Raw genomic sequence first — 13984 nt, forward strand, 5'->3', positions numbered from 1 at the left:
AACCGTGTTTACTCTTTAAATGTGGAGAGGCACTTCTAGCGGAAATGGGTGAATTTTTACCCATTAAAGGGTATTCGCAAACTACCGTGCAACGGTGGTTTTCCAGTTAGGCCCTTTTCAAATGTTACGCTTGAATTTGGATTCTGCAGTGTCTCGTTTCTCGTTGTTTATCGCAGCACGGGAGAAGCAGAGTCTATGAATAGAGAGTTGCGCGAAGATTGAAACCAAATCTACCTATCGAACTGTCAAACCGTCTACCTATCGAGCAGACCAGCAAAACAGATAGGGGCTTTTTTCGAAGACAAAGAAGAACAACCATTCAAAGAAGTCTCTTCGCGCAACTCTCCATTCATAGACTCTGGGGAGAAGTACGGTAGCCGAAAAAGTGCACAGAGAGCACAGCAAGTAAAACAAAACACAGCACTAATATTTCGCAGTAAACAGTATATTTACGACGGTGGATTTCGCAATGTTTTCACGATCTACGCGTAAACGTCCACACGACAGGTGTTGTTCAATCACACGGCTTCCACAATACACGAAATTCAATTCCGATAGTGAAATTTACGCGAGAAAAAACGGTACTAGTTATCGGTACAGAACGTAAACAACCATCAAACACGATTCACTCGGTAATAAAATTTTAGTGTGTAGCTCATTTTAAAATTCGTATGACATTCATTCAAGATTAAAAAAGCAAAAGTTTTTTACAGGAAGGCAAAAGTTTATTTCTCAATCATGTCAAAGAACTAAAATTACGATCAATTTGATCTACTCATCTTATTTAGTTATTATTTTGTTATCAATATCTAAATAATAACAGTACTTATATTTTTGTTATTATTTTGTTATTAGAATAACAAAATATGATATTATTTAGATTTTATTCCATACAAACTAAGTTATTATTTTTGTTATTTTAAGTCTTATTTACAACAAACAAAGAACTAGTTTTGCTATTCAAACATTATATTTTAATGGTCTTTTTTTCTATTCTTTTGCAATTCTCCTCTACTCGGGTACACATGGATGTATGCTCACGTGGTTTCTGTTAAAATGTTTGTTTGTGCTTTTGAAAATGTCTAGCTCAAACGGATTTTTTCGTAATAGCAAAAAATATTGTATGCAACTCTTAGCTTAAATTAGCTGACTACAATGGTTGCTATTCCATGATTGACCGAAGTCAGTGAAGATGCACAAAGAATCCACTAGAAGTTTGGCTGGGATTGGCCATAATCTTCTTCAGTGTGCATAATTCAGTGCCTCTATTTATGCAGGGTCAATAACGGCGCCGGCCACGCCCTTGCAGTCAGGTGGGAATGAGGGAAGGTATGTTAGTGTGTGTAAACTTTGCTATTTGGAGACCGTGTTTGCCTCTGCATATCCACAGAGGTCACTGGGAGGGATGTTTGTAAATGGGGAGGATCGTTGGGTCAAAGGATTCACTTTGATAAGTGATGACAAGAGACCATGATAAACAATTATTTGTGAGATATAAACATGTTTGTAAATATAATATTTTCAATTGATATGAAAAATTTCCAAGTAGAAGAACAATTCAAAGTTTGTTGAACAAATAGCTAAAAGCAACATTCATACTCAGTTGACAGTCACGACCTGTAGACAACAGACGTGTGCGAAATTTCATCCCGCGATTTCAAAGCGCTTTTCACGATGGCGAACGTTCGTAAAAATACACTCGTTGTGGATTTTAGTGTTCTGCCAGTGCGGCCGGAAATGGCTAATATTCAGAAGTTTATATTTGATAATATCAAACTCGAACTAAAGGACGTCGTGACGATACAGTTTCATACCATCCGAAACTGTGATCTAGTTGAGTTGACCAGTGTTGATTTGGCTAAACAATATCAAAGCCGGAACAATTTGAAGCACGTTGTTGTTCATGAAGGAAGAAGTGTTAAAATCCCAGTGCATGTAGATTAGACCTATTCATATTTTCAAAAATGTCTGGAAACTCCTCAGTCAACCAATACATTGATTTTTCATTGCGAAATGAACTTCTGGCCAAAATTTCACTCAATTTAGAGTAAATTTAGGTGTGCTTCAAATCAATTATGTGTTTTTGGGCTATTTTCAAGCTTTAAAAAATCATAACTACCGAACGAAACATCAAAATTTATCGGAAATACCTCTACTCTAGTAGTTTATCCAATTCTACGAACTTTTGCCGAACACTATTTTAAGATTGGAGCAAGTTTTAACATAGTTTGGTTGAGGTTTGTATCTCGAGGTTCTTGAAAATCTCTTTTTTCGGGAAGTGTTTTCACTGAAAAGCATGCCTGCATGAAAATTACGGATTTTTAATTTTCAGACATGATGACTATGTATATCTTAAAGTCAATCCCGTTCAAAGCTACCATTTATCTTACGAAAATAAATTGAAAAAAAACTAGGTAATTATTAAGCACATTTGCAAATCCACTGTGGGTGAGCCAAGAGCACCACCGTGAGCTTCATTGTAGATGATGCCGCCGTTACCGTCCGGATTCATGACCTACCTTCACACATTCCTCATACCACCGTGAAAAAATACATGGAGGAACGATACGGCATGGTACTTTCCATCGGAAGAGAGCGTTGGAAGCATTATTTTCCGGGTATTCCGAATGGCGTGCGCTTACTGAGGATGCATCTCTTCAACCCGATACCTTCTTACATCGAAATTGAGCAAAATCAGACCCTGGTGACCTACGAAAATCAGTTCAAAAGTTTCAGGTTCTGCCAAAAGGAAGCACACCCCAAACGGAAGTGCACAGAACTTTCGCAAGAAACATCATCTTCATCACCAAAAGAAGCCGCAACAACTCAATCATCAATTTTCAACCAAAACGATTTCCCTGCTCTGACTGGAGGAGCAGATCACAATGGACCGATACACGAGTTCACTAATTTGACGTTTGAGCGGTGCCGAATTCACTCGTTGCCATGGTCACGTAAATAACACGGCACCGCTCAAATGTCAGATAGTGAACTCGTGCATCGGTCCATAGAAAACAAATGACATCACCAGTGCCCGTTGCTTCCGCACCTACTGTAGCTGTTCAGCATGAATTGCATTGTGCGAAACAATCGATTGATGCTGATGCCGATCTCAAAAAAACAGACACGGACAACAAAAGCGACGATAACAATGAGCCATTTTACGAGACGTTTCGGAATAGCTGATCGCCGCAACGGCGTCAATTGACAGGAGAACTGGGATTAAATCCAGCGTGATTTTCAACAACGCCTCATCTTACCAAACGAGGACATGGAGAAAATTACAAAAATGAGATCCAAAAATGTTCGTTACTGCAACATTACACCTAGTTATTGTATCAGCTACCTCTTTGTTACCCATATTGCACATAAAAAAACACTTTTGTGATCAGAAATATTTTAATAATTTTTCTCCATTTAAGTTTTCGCCTGGATGAAAAGCTACGCTAGAAATGCGCACAGTCATCAACCATCATCATCGCGAAAACTGACGACGATGATTGAAAAATCCCAGGTCTCCTGTCATTTGACCAGGCTTCGTAAAATGGCTTATACCGATAGCTCGAGCGAGGAAACCGAAACACACAAACGACGATTGTAAACTCGGCGACAAAGGAACGATCCAAAAAAGATTTGCATTCCACAGGGTTGCCAGAACGAGGAGAAAAGTTTTCCATGCGCTGTAAAAAACAAATTGAAAAACAATTCAACAAAATGAATCTCTAATTATGTATAAGCAAATACTGTAGAGACGAACCAGCCTCGGGCTGAAAGTCTCTCTAAGAAAAAAAAAAAAACATTCATACAGTCAGAACGAAAGCATGTTTTACTCATATGAAAAGAAAAATAAACTCGATTGGCTGGACTATCACAGCTCTTATGCCGACAGAATAAAGGTAAAAGGATGTCAAAACACCCCTTTTTTGACAAAAAAATGTATGTGAAACATAATTAATTTTTGAATAAGAGTATGCCGACACTCACAGTGACGAACCATTCATTGTTTGTTGAAAAATCATATTTTCGTCCCACAGTTGTAAGGATTAAAAGTGCAGAGCGGTGCAGACATACCCGGGTAGAGGTGAATAACAAAATAATGGTAAAATAAGAACAAATTTTGCAATCATATCTAGTTTAACCATTATTATGTTATTAATATATGACATACATTTTGCAATCATATCTAGTTTAACCATTATTATTTTATTAATATATGACATACATATCTCATCAATAGCAATACATACAATCCTAGCAAAATTTATCTCTTATTTCAAACAAACAAAGAACAAATTTTGCTATTCAAACATTATATTTTAATGGTAAATTTTGTTATTCTTTAGCAATTCTCCTCTACCCGGGTAACGCAGCAAGAAATGAAAGCTGTCAAAAATAGAACGATTAGCGTTAATACAGCTGTTTTGCAGCTATAAATCTTAGCTGAATAAATTTCGTCAGTTGTTGCTTTTGCTGCTTTTACTAAGCTATAAATCAGCACCGTAAAAAGTAGCAACCTAATTTTGTGGAATAAAAGTCTCCATCATTCATCCGGCTGCTTATATACAGTATGACTTCCCGGGTAGAGGAGAATTACAAAAGAATAACAAAATTTACCATTAAAATTGAATATTTGAATAGCAAAATTTGTTCTTTGTTTGTTTGGAATAAGAGATAAAATAACAAAAATAATAACTAAGTTTATATGACATAAAAACTAAATAATATCATATTTTGTCATTGTAATAACAAAATACTAGCAAAAATATAGGCAACCGTAAATAACAAAATATGTTGTTATTTAGATATTGACAACAAAATAATAACTAAATAAGCTATTCACGAGTAGATCAAAATAATGGTAATTTTAGTTCTTTGACTTGAATATCAAAATTTAGCATGATTAAAAATAAACTTTTTGCTTTCCTGCGAAAAAAAAATGCTTTTTGAATATCATACGAATTGTAAAATGAGCTATTATAGCAAAATTTGATGTTGGTTTGTTCTCATGAATTATTTAAAAAAAGTTTTCAAATATCAAAATAATGACATATTTTACTGTGATGGCGATGCTTGTTATTCTTTAGATACAGTCGAATTTCGTTCGTTGCACTATGTTTAATTGCACTTCGTTTTAATTGGGCTCCCTTTAAGTGGGCTAAAATGAAGGCAAACGTCACTTTCTGACATAAGCCGCAATTTGGTAGCCCTGAATTTCTATTGCTCAAAACTTAGCCCGATTAGTGAAAGTCTCCCGGGTAGAGGTGAATAACAAAATAATGGTAAAATAAGAACAAATTATGCAATCATATCTACTTTAACCATTATTATGTTATTAATGTATGACATTAAATATCTCATCAATAGCAAAACATACAATCATAGCAAAATTTATCATTGATGTGTTATTCTTGAATGTCATGTAATAGCTAATCAATAACAAAATATACTATCATGGTAAAATTTGTTATTTGTGCAAAAAATATAAAAAAAAACATTAAATATCTAAAGAATAACAAACATCGCCATCACAGTAAAATATGTCATTATTTTGATATTTGAAAACTTTATTGAAATAATTCATGAGAACAAACCAATATCAAATTTTACCATAATAGCTCATTTTACTATTCGTATGATATTCATTGAAGATTCAAAAAGCAAAAGTTTTTTAGCAGGAAAGCAAAAAGTTTATTTTTCAATCATGCTTAATTAAGATATTAAAGTCAAAGAACTAAAATTACCATTATTTTGATCTACTTGTGAATAGCTCATTTAGTTATTATTTTGTTATCAATATCTAAATAATAACATATTTTGTTATTTACGGTTGCCTATATTTTTGCTATTATTTTGTTATTACAATGGCAAAATATGTTATTTTTTAGTTTTTATGCCATACAAACTTAGTTATTATTTTTGTTATTTTATCTCTTATTTCAAACAAACAAAGAACAAATTTTGCTATTCAAACATTCTATTTTAATAGTAAATTTTGTTATTATTTTGCTATTCTCCTCTACCCGGGTACATACCATCAGTGTACCAGTGTCCGCTCATGTTCCAGTAGCCCGCTCACGAGTTTTAAAAGTAAGATAATTTGAGTAGGGGGAGATCCCCCAGTACCGGACAGCACCCAATACTGGACAAAGTCGAAACATTGAGAAATCATGGTCCAATCAAGATGGTGTATTAGTAGAAAAGGAAGCTGTTATGGAGACTGATGTTTACGTAGAATAACACATCCTTGAAATATGAATGCCTTTTCAAAAAAGCACAAAAGTTTGAAAATCTTTAAAAAAAATTGACGTATCGCCTTGATTTTGAGCCTATTTAGTGCTCGTGGCCACTACTGTGCCGGAATCTGTTTACCTGTATCTTCCTTACCGATACAGTTCTATTTTTAGCTAATCTATATTTACATCTGTTTTCACTCTCTTCTGCTCTTTTGCTCTCACACCGAGCAGGTAGGAGAGTGCTCTGCTGTTGGTCCAATCGATTTCCATAAGCCATAGTCAATTTGCTCTTGCGGTGGTTCGTTTTTGCCGTGTTCCTGAGTCGTTTGAGGCTAGCTGCCTGCGAAGTGGGTCAGTTTGTCTCAGTCACCATCTGATACTAACGAAGGATGGATGTGTTCCCCTAAGCACAGTCCTCCGTGCGGCGTCATCTGGTGGCTGGACGGGTTATTTTTTTGGAGGGGCTGGGAATTGAATCCATGACCTTCCGCTTATGAAGCGAAAGCGTTACCTCAAGGCTACGGACCCCCCTAAGTCAAATTGTCCCATAATGAAATGTAATTGCATAGGGGTAATCGGGGCAATATGGGCCGCCTAAGGAAAACGTCATGAAATGCATAGAAAAACAGCAAAAATTATGGTTTAAATGCAAGTGAGTTGTACTATAAAATGTTATCTTCCATGTTACGTCGATAATTAATGTTAACATCAACTTGCAAATTATGTCAGGAACTTTTTAAGAAACCATGTTTTTCTACGTGGTCACCAACCATATGGGGCATTATGAGCCACCCTACGGGGCAGTATGAGCCACCTCATTCAATCGAATGATTTTTATTTAAAACAGTATAGAGAAGAGTTAGTGGTGAAGAGTACATTATTGGAAAGGAAATTGTATTAGCTTTGCTTGAAATAATTGATTCAAGCGGCTTATTTTTTAAAGATGCATAATACATAGTAAACAGACCATGTTATACTAGTACTAAATTGCGATACTTGGTTCAACGTATTTTCTAACAAAGTGTTCCACTTGTAATGATGCATAAAGATGGCTATGCAGTAAAAAAAATAATCTAGTATATTTAGGCAATGCATTTTTATGTTCAAAACATCGTTTGTTTTGCTTAAATCTAGGTGGCTCATTTTGCCCCGCCCCTTCATCTTGAAAATTGTATATTGTTTTTCAATAATTTTGTTTACGAACAAATCTAATTTCGCTCACGAACTGTTCATTATGATTAGAAGTTTCAATGGATTGGTAAAATTTACCAGAATTATCAATATAATTGTCTTATAGGCTTAATTAAAAACTGCCAAAATTATAAGCTTTTCATGACGAAGGACAAATTTGTACATTTTTGTAAATATCTTGAGTGTTCAAACGAATATTCTTACGGTTTTTATTGTGGTGGCTATTTGAGGCATTCTTTAGCAGAACATAATGACACAAGACATTAAAACACTGTTTTTGAGGGCAAAACTGGGGTGGCTCATATTGCCCCGTATGTCCATATTGCCCCCATTGCCCCTATCAGTCCCACTACAGATTTCCGCACCGTGTCACACAAAAGTCAATCGTGTTTGGGTCATCTTTATATTTTTCTCGGAAAGATATCGTAGTGAAAAGCAAATTGTGAAAGTTTCATTGAGATATGAACATGTTTCAATTCTCTGGAATTTTTTGAATATTCGCATGGAAAACGAGTTTGGAAACTTCACAGGCCGTTTTCTCAATGCCTACTTTTTACAGATGGGACTGACTTGCGATTCACGGCAGTAAGCATGTTCGAACATAATCCTTATTTGATAGAATGTATTTTGTACCATAATTTTTTTTTTGTATGGTATTCAGTTGGAGCTGCCTGACAGCTTAACTTGTCAAGGCTGAACCCTCGGTCTGGCTTTTGCCAAGTTTCCCCTCTACCAGGACCAATACTCAGACGGACTAGGCAATGGCGCCCACATGAACACTGTTTTTTTATTAGTATTGTGACGTGGTAGTTTTTGAAAAGTACCCATATTCCCTTGCTTCTGAGAAAAGGAAGCATTGTGAAAATCAGCAGCTCCATCAGAATTTGTTTGAAATAGTAGTGTAGTAGTGTCATTACTAATACTGTCTAGTCGAAATGGTTTTGAATAATTTGTCATTCAAGTTCTATTCTGATTACTCTTGTCTTTTACGTAAGATAAGAGTCTTAAATGTCAATTGTCGTCAAGTCTTAACAAAATTAGGCTGTTTAGTAGTAGTTCTAGTTAATTTCATTTTTTGTTGTTAAAAGTATTTATTGGTCAATACGTTCATATATCCTTAAAGAAAAAAGTCGCTTTCCTTGTCTGTTCAACAATTTTTCGAAACTAGCAAGTGTACCCTAATGATCGATCTCAGCGTTATACTTTTCATAGTCATTTTTATAGTGAATATTGAAGAGTAAAGTTACACTGAGAGGCAAAATAAAGTGCCCACCTTACCAGTTTTCGCACTTCTCTCATTGATTTGGTTCAAATTAAAGTTAACACACTTAAATCCTCTTTGATATTTTATTTTTGATATTCTTTTAAAGTTGCACTTACGAAATTTTGATAAAAAAAAGAATTTTACTCAAAGAAAAAGAAAATCAATTTGTATTGAAAAAAAAGTAGTGACAAAAATAAGTGCCCACTTCCTTCTTGGCCCCAGAAAAGATGATTTAAGAAAAATAAAAAGCAATTTAATAGTTAATGTGTCTTCCTTTGGCCTTAAGGACTTGCTGGAGGCGCTTCGGCATGTTTTTCACCAGGTTTTGTAGGTGTTGTGGATCTAGTTCTTCCCAGGCGCGCTCCAAGGCTTCAAAATAATTATTTTTGTTGGTAACACCAGTTTTTTCAACCCTGGCATTGAGAATCGCCCACAAATTCTCGATGGGGTTGAGGTCTGGGCTTTGTGGAGGCCATTCCAGCGGTTTAATCCGACAAGACCGGAAGAAAGACTTGGTCTTCTTTTAAGTATGCTTTGGGTCGTTGTTCTAGAGAAATATGAATTTCTCTTCAAGGCCCGTCTGGATCAGCGAAACCTCCAGATTTTCCCGCAAGATGTTAATGTAAGAATCTGCCGTCATTATTCCGTCGATTTTCACGAGGCTTCCTACTCCACCCCATGAAAAACACCCCCAGACCATCACATTTCCTCCTTCATGCTTCACCGTTCCTTGGATGTGGCGATCTGCACCACACACGAGCCCGTTGCTTTCGGTTAGACAGCTCGAGCTTCAGGAGCGCCACATCCAAGGAACGGTGACGCATGGAGGTGTGATGTGATGAAATGTGATGGTCTGGGGCTTTTTTTCATGGAGTGGAGTAGGAAGCCTCGTGAAAATCGACGGAATAATGACGGCAGATTCCTACATTAACATCTTGCGGGAAAATCTGGAGGTTTTGCTGATCCAGACGGGCCTTGAAGAGAAATTCATATTTCTCTAGAACAACGACCCGAAGCATACTTGAAAGAAGACCAAGTCTTTCTTCCGGTCTTGTCGGATTAAACCGCTGGAATGGCCTCCACAAAGCCCAGACCTGAACCCCATCGAGAAGTTGTGGGCGATTCTCGATGCCAGGGTTGAAAAAACTGGTGTTACCTACAAAAAAAAATATTTTGAAGCCTTGGAGCGCGCCTGGGAAGACCTAGATCCACAACACCTAAAAAACCTGGTGAAAAGCATGCCGAAGAGCCTCCAGCAAGTCCTTAAGGCCAAGGGAGGACACATTAACTATTAAATTGCTTTTTATTTTTCTTAAATCATCTTTTCTGGGGCCAAGAAGGAAGTGGGCACTTATTTTTGTCACTACTTTTTTTTCAATACAAATTGGTTTTCTTTTTCTTTGAGTAAAATTCTTTGTTTTAAGGTACCGCGGGGCAAGTGGGTAAATGGGGTAAGTGAAAACAATTCTTTAATGAATGTTCGAATCCTCTGAGCAGAATCTCAAATAGAGAAACTTTAAAGTAGATGGAGTACCGTGTACCTTTTAATTCCGCTCCTAAATGCTTATCTTTGACAGATACGCGTTTTTCGACTACCACTTGCAGTCTTCTTCAGTGTCAGTTACTCGTATCCACTGTGGATACGAGTAACTGACACTGAAGAAGACTGCAAGTGGTAGTCGAAATACGCGTATCTGTCAAAGATAAGCATTTAGGAGCGGAATTAAAAGGTACACGGTACTCCATCTACTTTAAAGTTTCTCTATGAAAACAATTGATATATTTTACTGAATATGTGAATTAACGTTTTAAACACATGCGTAAACCTTTGAGGTCATTGAGAACATTACGATAGATAAGATATTTCTGAGATTTTTCAGCCATTATTGCATAATAGAGTGAAAAATTGTTAACCTGTCAACTGTTACTCCGTAACAAGTTGGCAGCGTACAATCTTATTTTAATATTTTTAGTGGAAAAAAGTTGCGGAAAATAATTTCCTGTACCACTTTTTAGTTGCCCTCTGTGACAGTTTCAAACTGCAATAAAAAAAGTTTTAGAATTAATTCGACGTAGACCTAAAAATAACTAAATTTAAACACCGTAAATTTTCTTATCAGGTGGGGCAAGTGAAAAGTTTATCATTAGAGAGTGAATTTGTGCTTTCTCTTTAAGTCGCCATAAGTAAACATGGTTCGCAATCATCATAGAAAAACATAACGTGCTGATAATTCAAGAAACACTATACTCAAACGTTAAAAGCTATTAGAAATCATGGAACTTCTCTAAAAGATGTTGCCAAACATTACAATATTAATATGTCTACTTCGGACAGCCAATTAAAAGGAAGACGTTGACTGAAAAGTTGCAATATTAGAGAACACACGGAAATCTCGTGGAATGTCTATGTAAAGCTAGTTCAAAACATAAAAATGGGATATAGGTCTATCCACATAAAAAAGATTCTAAATACGTTATTGAAGGATTCCGTTTGATTTCTCCCGAAGAGTTATCCGACGTCATATCCGACTTTCTCAAAAACAAATAACGAGCGGTGGGAATTATACAGAGCAGAAATGCAATTGCTGTCCTATAATGTAAGAACTAACATTGGAAATGTTGTAATTGTAATTTGTAATTGCTCAATCCACACCCTGGCAGACAATTATCCGCCCATCTAGACACGGGCTGGGTGAGGACCTACCAAGCCTCCCCCGTTAACATGTCCTATACCGTTTAGCACACCGGGATCTTCCACAAGCAGGCGCCGGAATTAAAGCGGTCCCACAAGCTTCAGATACATTAAATAGATATAGTCCCTCTGGCACTAAACCGAATGGCGCCCTCCGCTTCACCACTAGTACTGCTTCCCCACACGCCAAGCACAATATCGAAATTAGCGCGTTGTATAGCAAATACAGTACACCACCTCCGACACTATGCCAAATGTACAGGAAAAACAGCACCAGTAAGAAAGCGGAAGGCGCACCACTCGGTTCAGTGCCAGTGCCAGTATAACGAAGAAGAAATGAAAAGATAGTAGAGTTGGTTCGGTTATTTGATTGCTGAAACGAAAAAAAAAACAGAAAAAACAGAAACAAAGTGTTAACATTAAAACGGGGTTTTATAATTGATAAATGTATCGATAGTTTCTCATCTGTTACGTTTCCTTATCGTAGCGCTGTCGATTTTTTCCATCTCCAGGGTGTTCGTCTCCGCTCGAGCAATGAGGACCATGATGAAATGAGAATATAAAAATGTGAGCATTAGTGTTGATCTAGTAATAGATTAATTTAAACTGCTTTTCATGTGCTAAGTAACTTGTAAACTCCTACTCAATTATGTTTTGTTGGCCTACACGTTTTATTTAGACACAATTTTTATTTAGAAAACTATTTGGATCCGAGATTTTAGGTGCAGATTGAGCATGTTTGATAAAACAAGCATCCTGTTTTCAGTTAAAGAATGTTCAAGAAGTTGATGATTCTGTTATTTATACTGGCTACATACAAGAATTCACTATTGATGTAATATATGGATATTGAAAGTTCCAACGCGCCATTATAATACTTCAGTTTTCGTGCTGTTGTATTGGTGTAAGTAGTGGGAAACCAATCAGTTTGGTGATTCTAACGGTAACAAATAGCAAGACGAAAGGAAAGTTGATAATCTATCATCATTATGATTTCATTCCTAATTTCATGATCCGTTTTATAAATTCCGCGTATGATTCGGCAATTTTAACAATTTATACATGTGTATTCGAAGAAAACAGACTACGAGCATTTATTACCTTGCAACACATTCCTAAGTGATCAGATATTTATCATTTTCTACAGCCTAATTTAATAATACCTACATTGGGTTGTAACAAAAATTTGATCTTGGTATGTTGATTTGCCTCCTAATCATAGTTTCGACAATAGTCACATGCTTACTATCCCTTATGGCAGTGTTGTTGATTCTATTGTCTATCGCTCATCAGTTTCGCGCCACCCGGCAGGGACTTGGTCCTATGTACCAATACTCTGCTGTGTCTTAACTTCACGCAATACATTCTGTAGATGTGTGATACAGTTTGCGGAATATTATGATTTATCACTTCGTTCAGATGGAAAATTCTGTTATGGTACCATATTCACATATCAGATAACTCCCACCTGGAACGATGTAATACATCGGAGACATGTAGATTCAGATGTATGTATACGATCTATGCCTAGTTCGGCTCTGATCGACAGGCAATCAGTGTATTCAGTTTTTCAACTAGCTTGAAGCGATGAACGTTTCAAGACAAGCTCTCCACTATATCTGCTAGCAATCACCGGTCGTCGATAGACATTTCGGTTCTTTTCTGCTAAAGATAGATCCGATTGTATGCCAAAGACTATGGCTCATGCTTTTCAATACAGCTGGAAAAACAAGAACTACACCCAGCACCAAATAGTACGTAACTATGAGGCGGACCGGAAGGTTTGATGAGCAATCCCCACCAAACTAACATTGGAAATGTTGCAGTTATAATGTTGTCGAATCATTTCAACTAACATAACTGAACAGAAGAAAATTCAAGTGAAAAGAATAACATTTTCTTTGTTTACATATTACTTATGTTATTGTTCATTGGGAAGCCTTAACAAATGTTAAAGCTTACAGAAATCGTGGATATAACTGTTTATTTTTGAATTGATTATTCAAAACGGTAAACTTTTCACTTGCCCCACTTTTGGGGTAAGTGAAAAGTAAAGAGACATTTTTCAAAAACTTTTTCTGTATTTTTTTCTTTAACTTTTCATAAAAATCAATTTCAGCATGCTGCTTATATTTGGTGGGAGTCAAGCTAAAAAATATACACGACCTCATTTGTTTCAATTTAAAGTCTCTAGAATTTGAAGGGGCCCAGATAGCCGTAGCGGTGAACGCGCAGCTATTCAGCATGACCAAGCTGAGGGTCGTGGGTTCGAATCCCACCGGTCGAGGATCTTTTCGGGTTGGAAATTTTCTCGACTTCCCAGGGCATAGAGTATCTTCGTACCTGCCACACGATATACACATGCAAAAATGGTCATTGGCATAGTAAGCTCTCAGTTAATAACTGTGGAAGTGCTCATAAGAACACTAAGCTGAGAAGCAGGCTCTGTCCCAGTGGGGACGTAACGCCAGAAAGAAGAAGAAGAAGAATTTGAAGAATCTCAACTATGCGAATACCATTACCCACTTGCCCAACGGTACCTTATCAAAATTTCGTAAGTGCAACTTTGAAAGAACATCAAAAATAATATATTACAAAAGATTT

The 13984-nt window shown here is 36.5% G+C and overlaps 1 protein-coding gene across 4 annotated transcripts in view; it reads right to left on the reverse strand.

Annotated features, from left to right (window-relative positions):
• Positions 1 to 13984, reverse strand: part of LOC5570798 — a 142202-nt gene that overhangs the window by 87915 nt on the left and 40303 nt on the right. The gene's annotated exons all lie outside the window — the stretch shown is intronic.

Source organism: Aedes aegypti, chromosome 3, assembly GCF_002204515.2.
Source record: "Aedes aegypti strain LVP_AGWG chromosome 3, AaegL5.0 Primary Assembly, whole genome shotgun sequence".
NCBI lineage: Eukaryota > Metazoa > Arthropoda > Insecta > Diptera > Culicidae > Aedes > Aedes aegypti.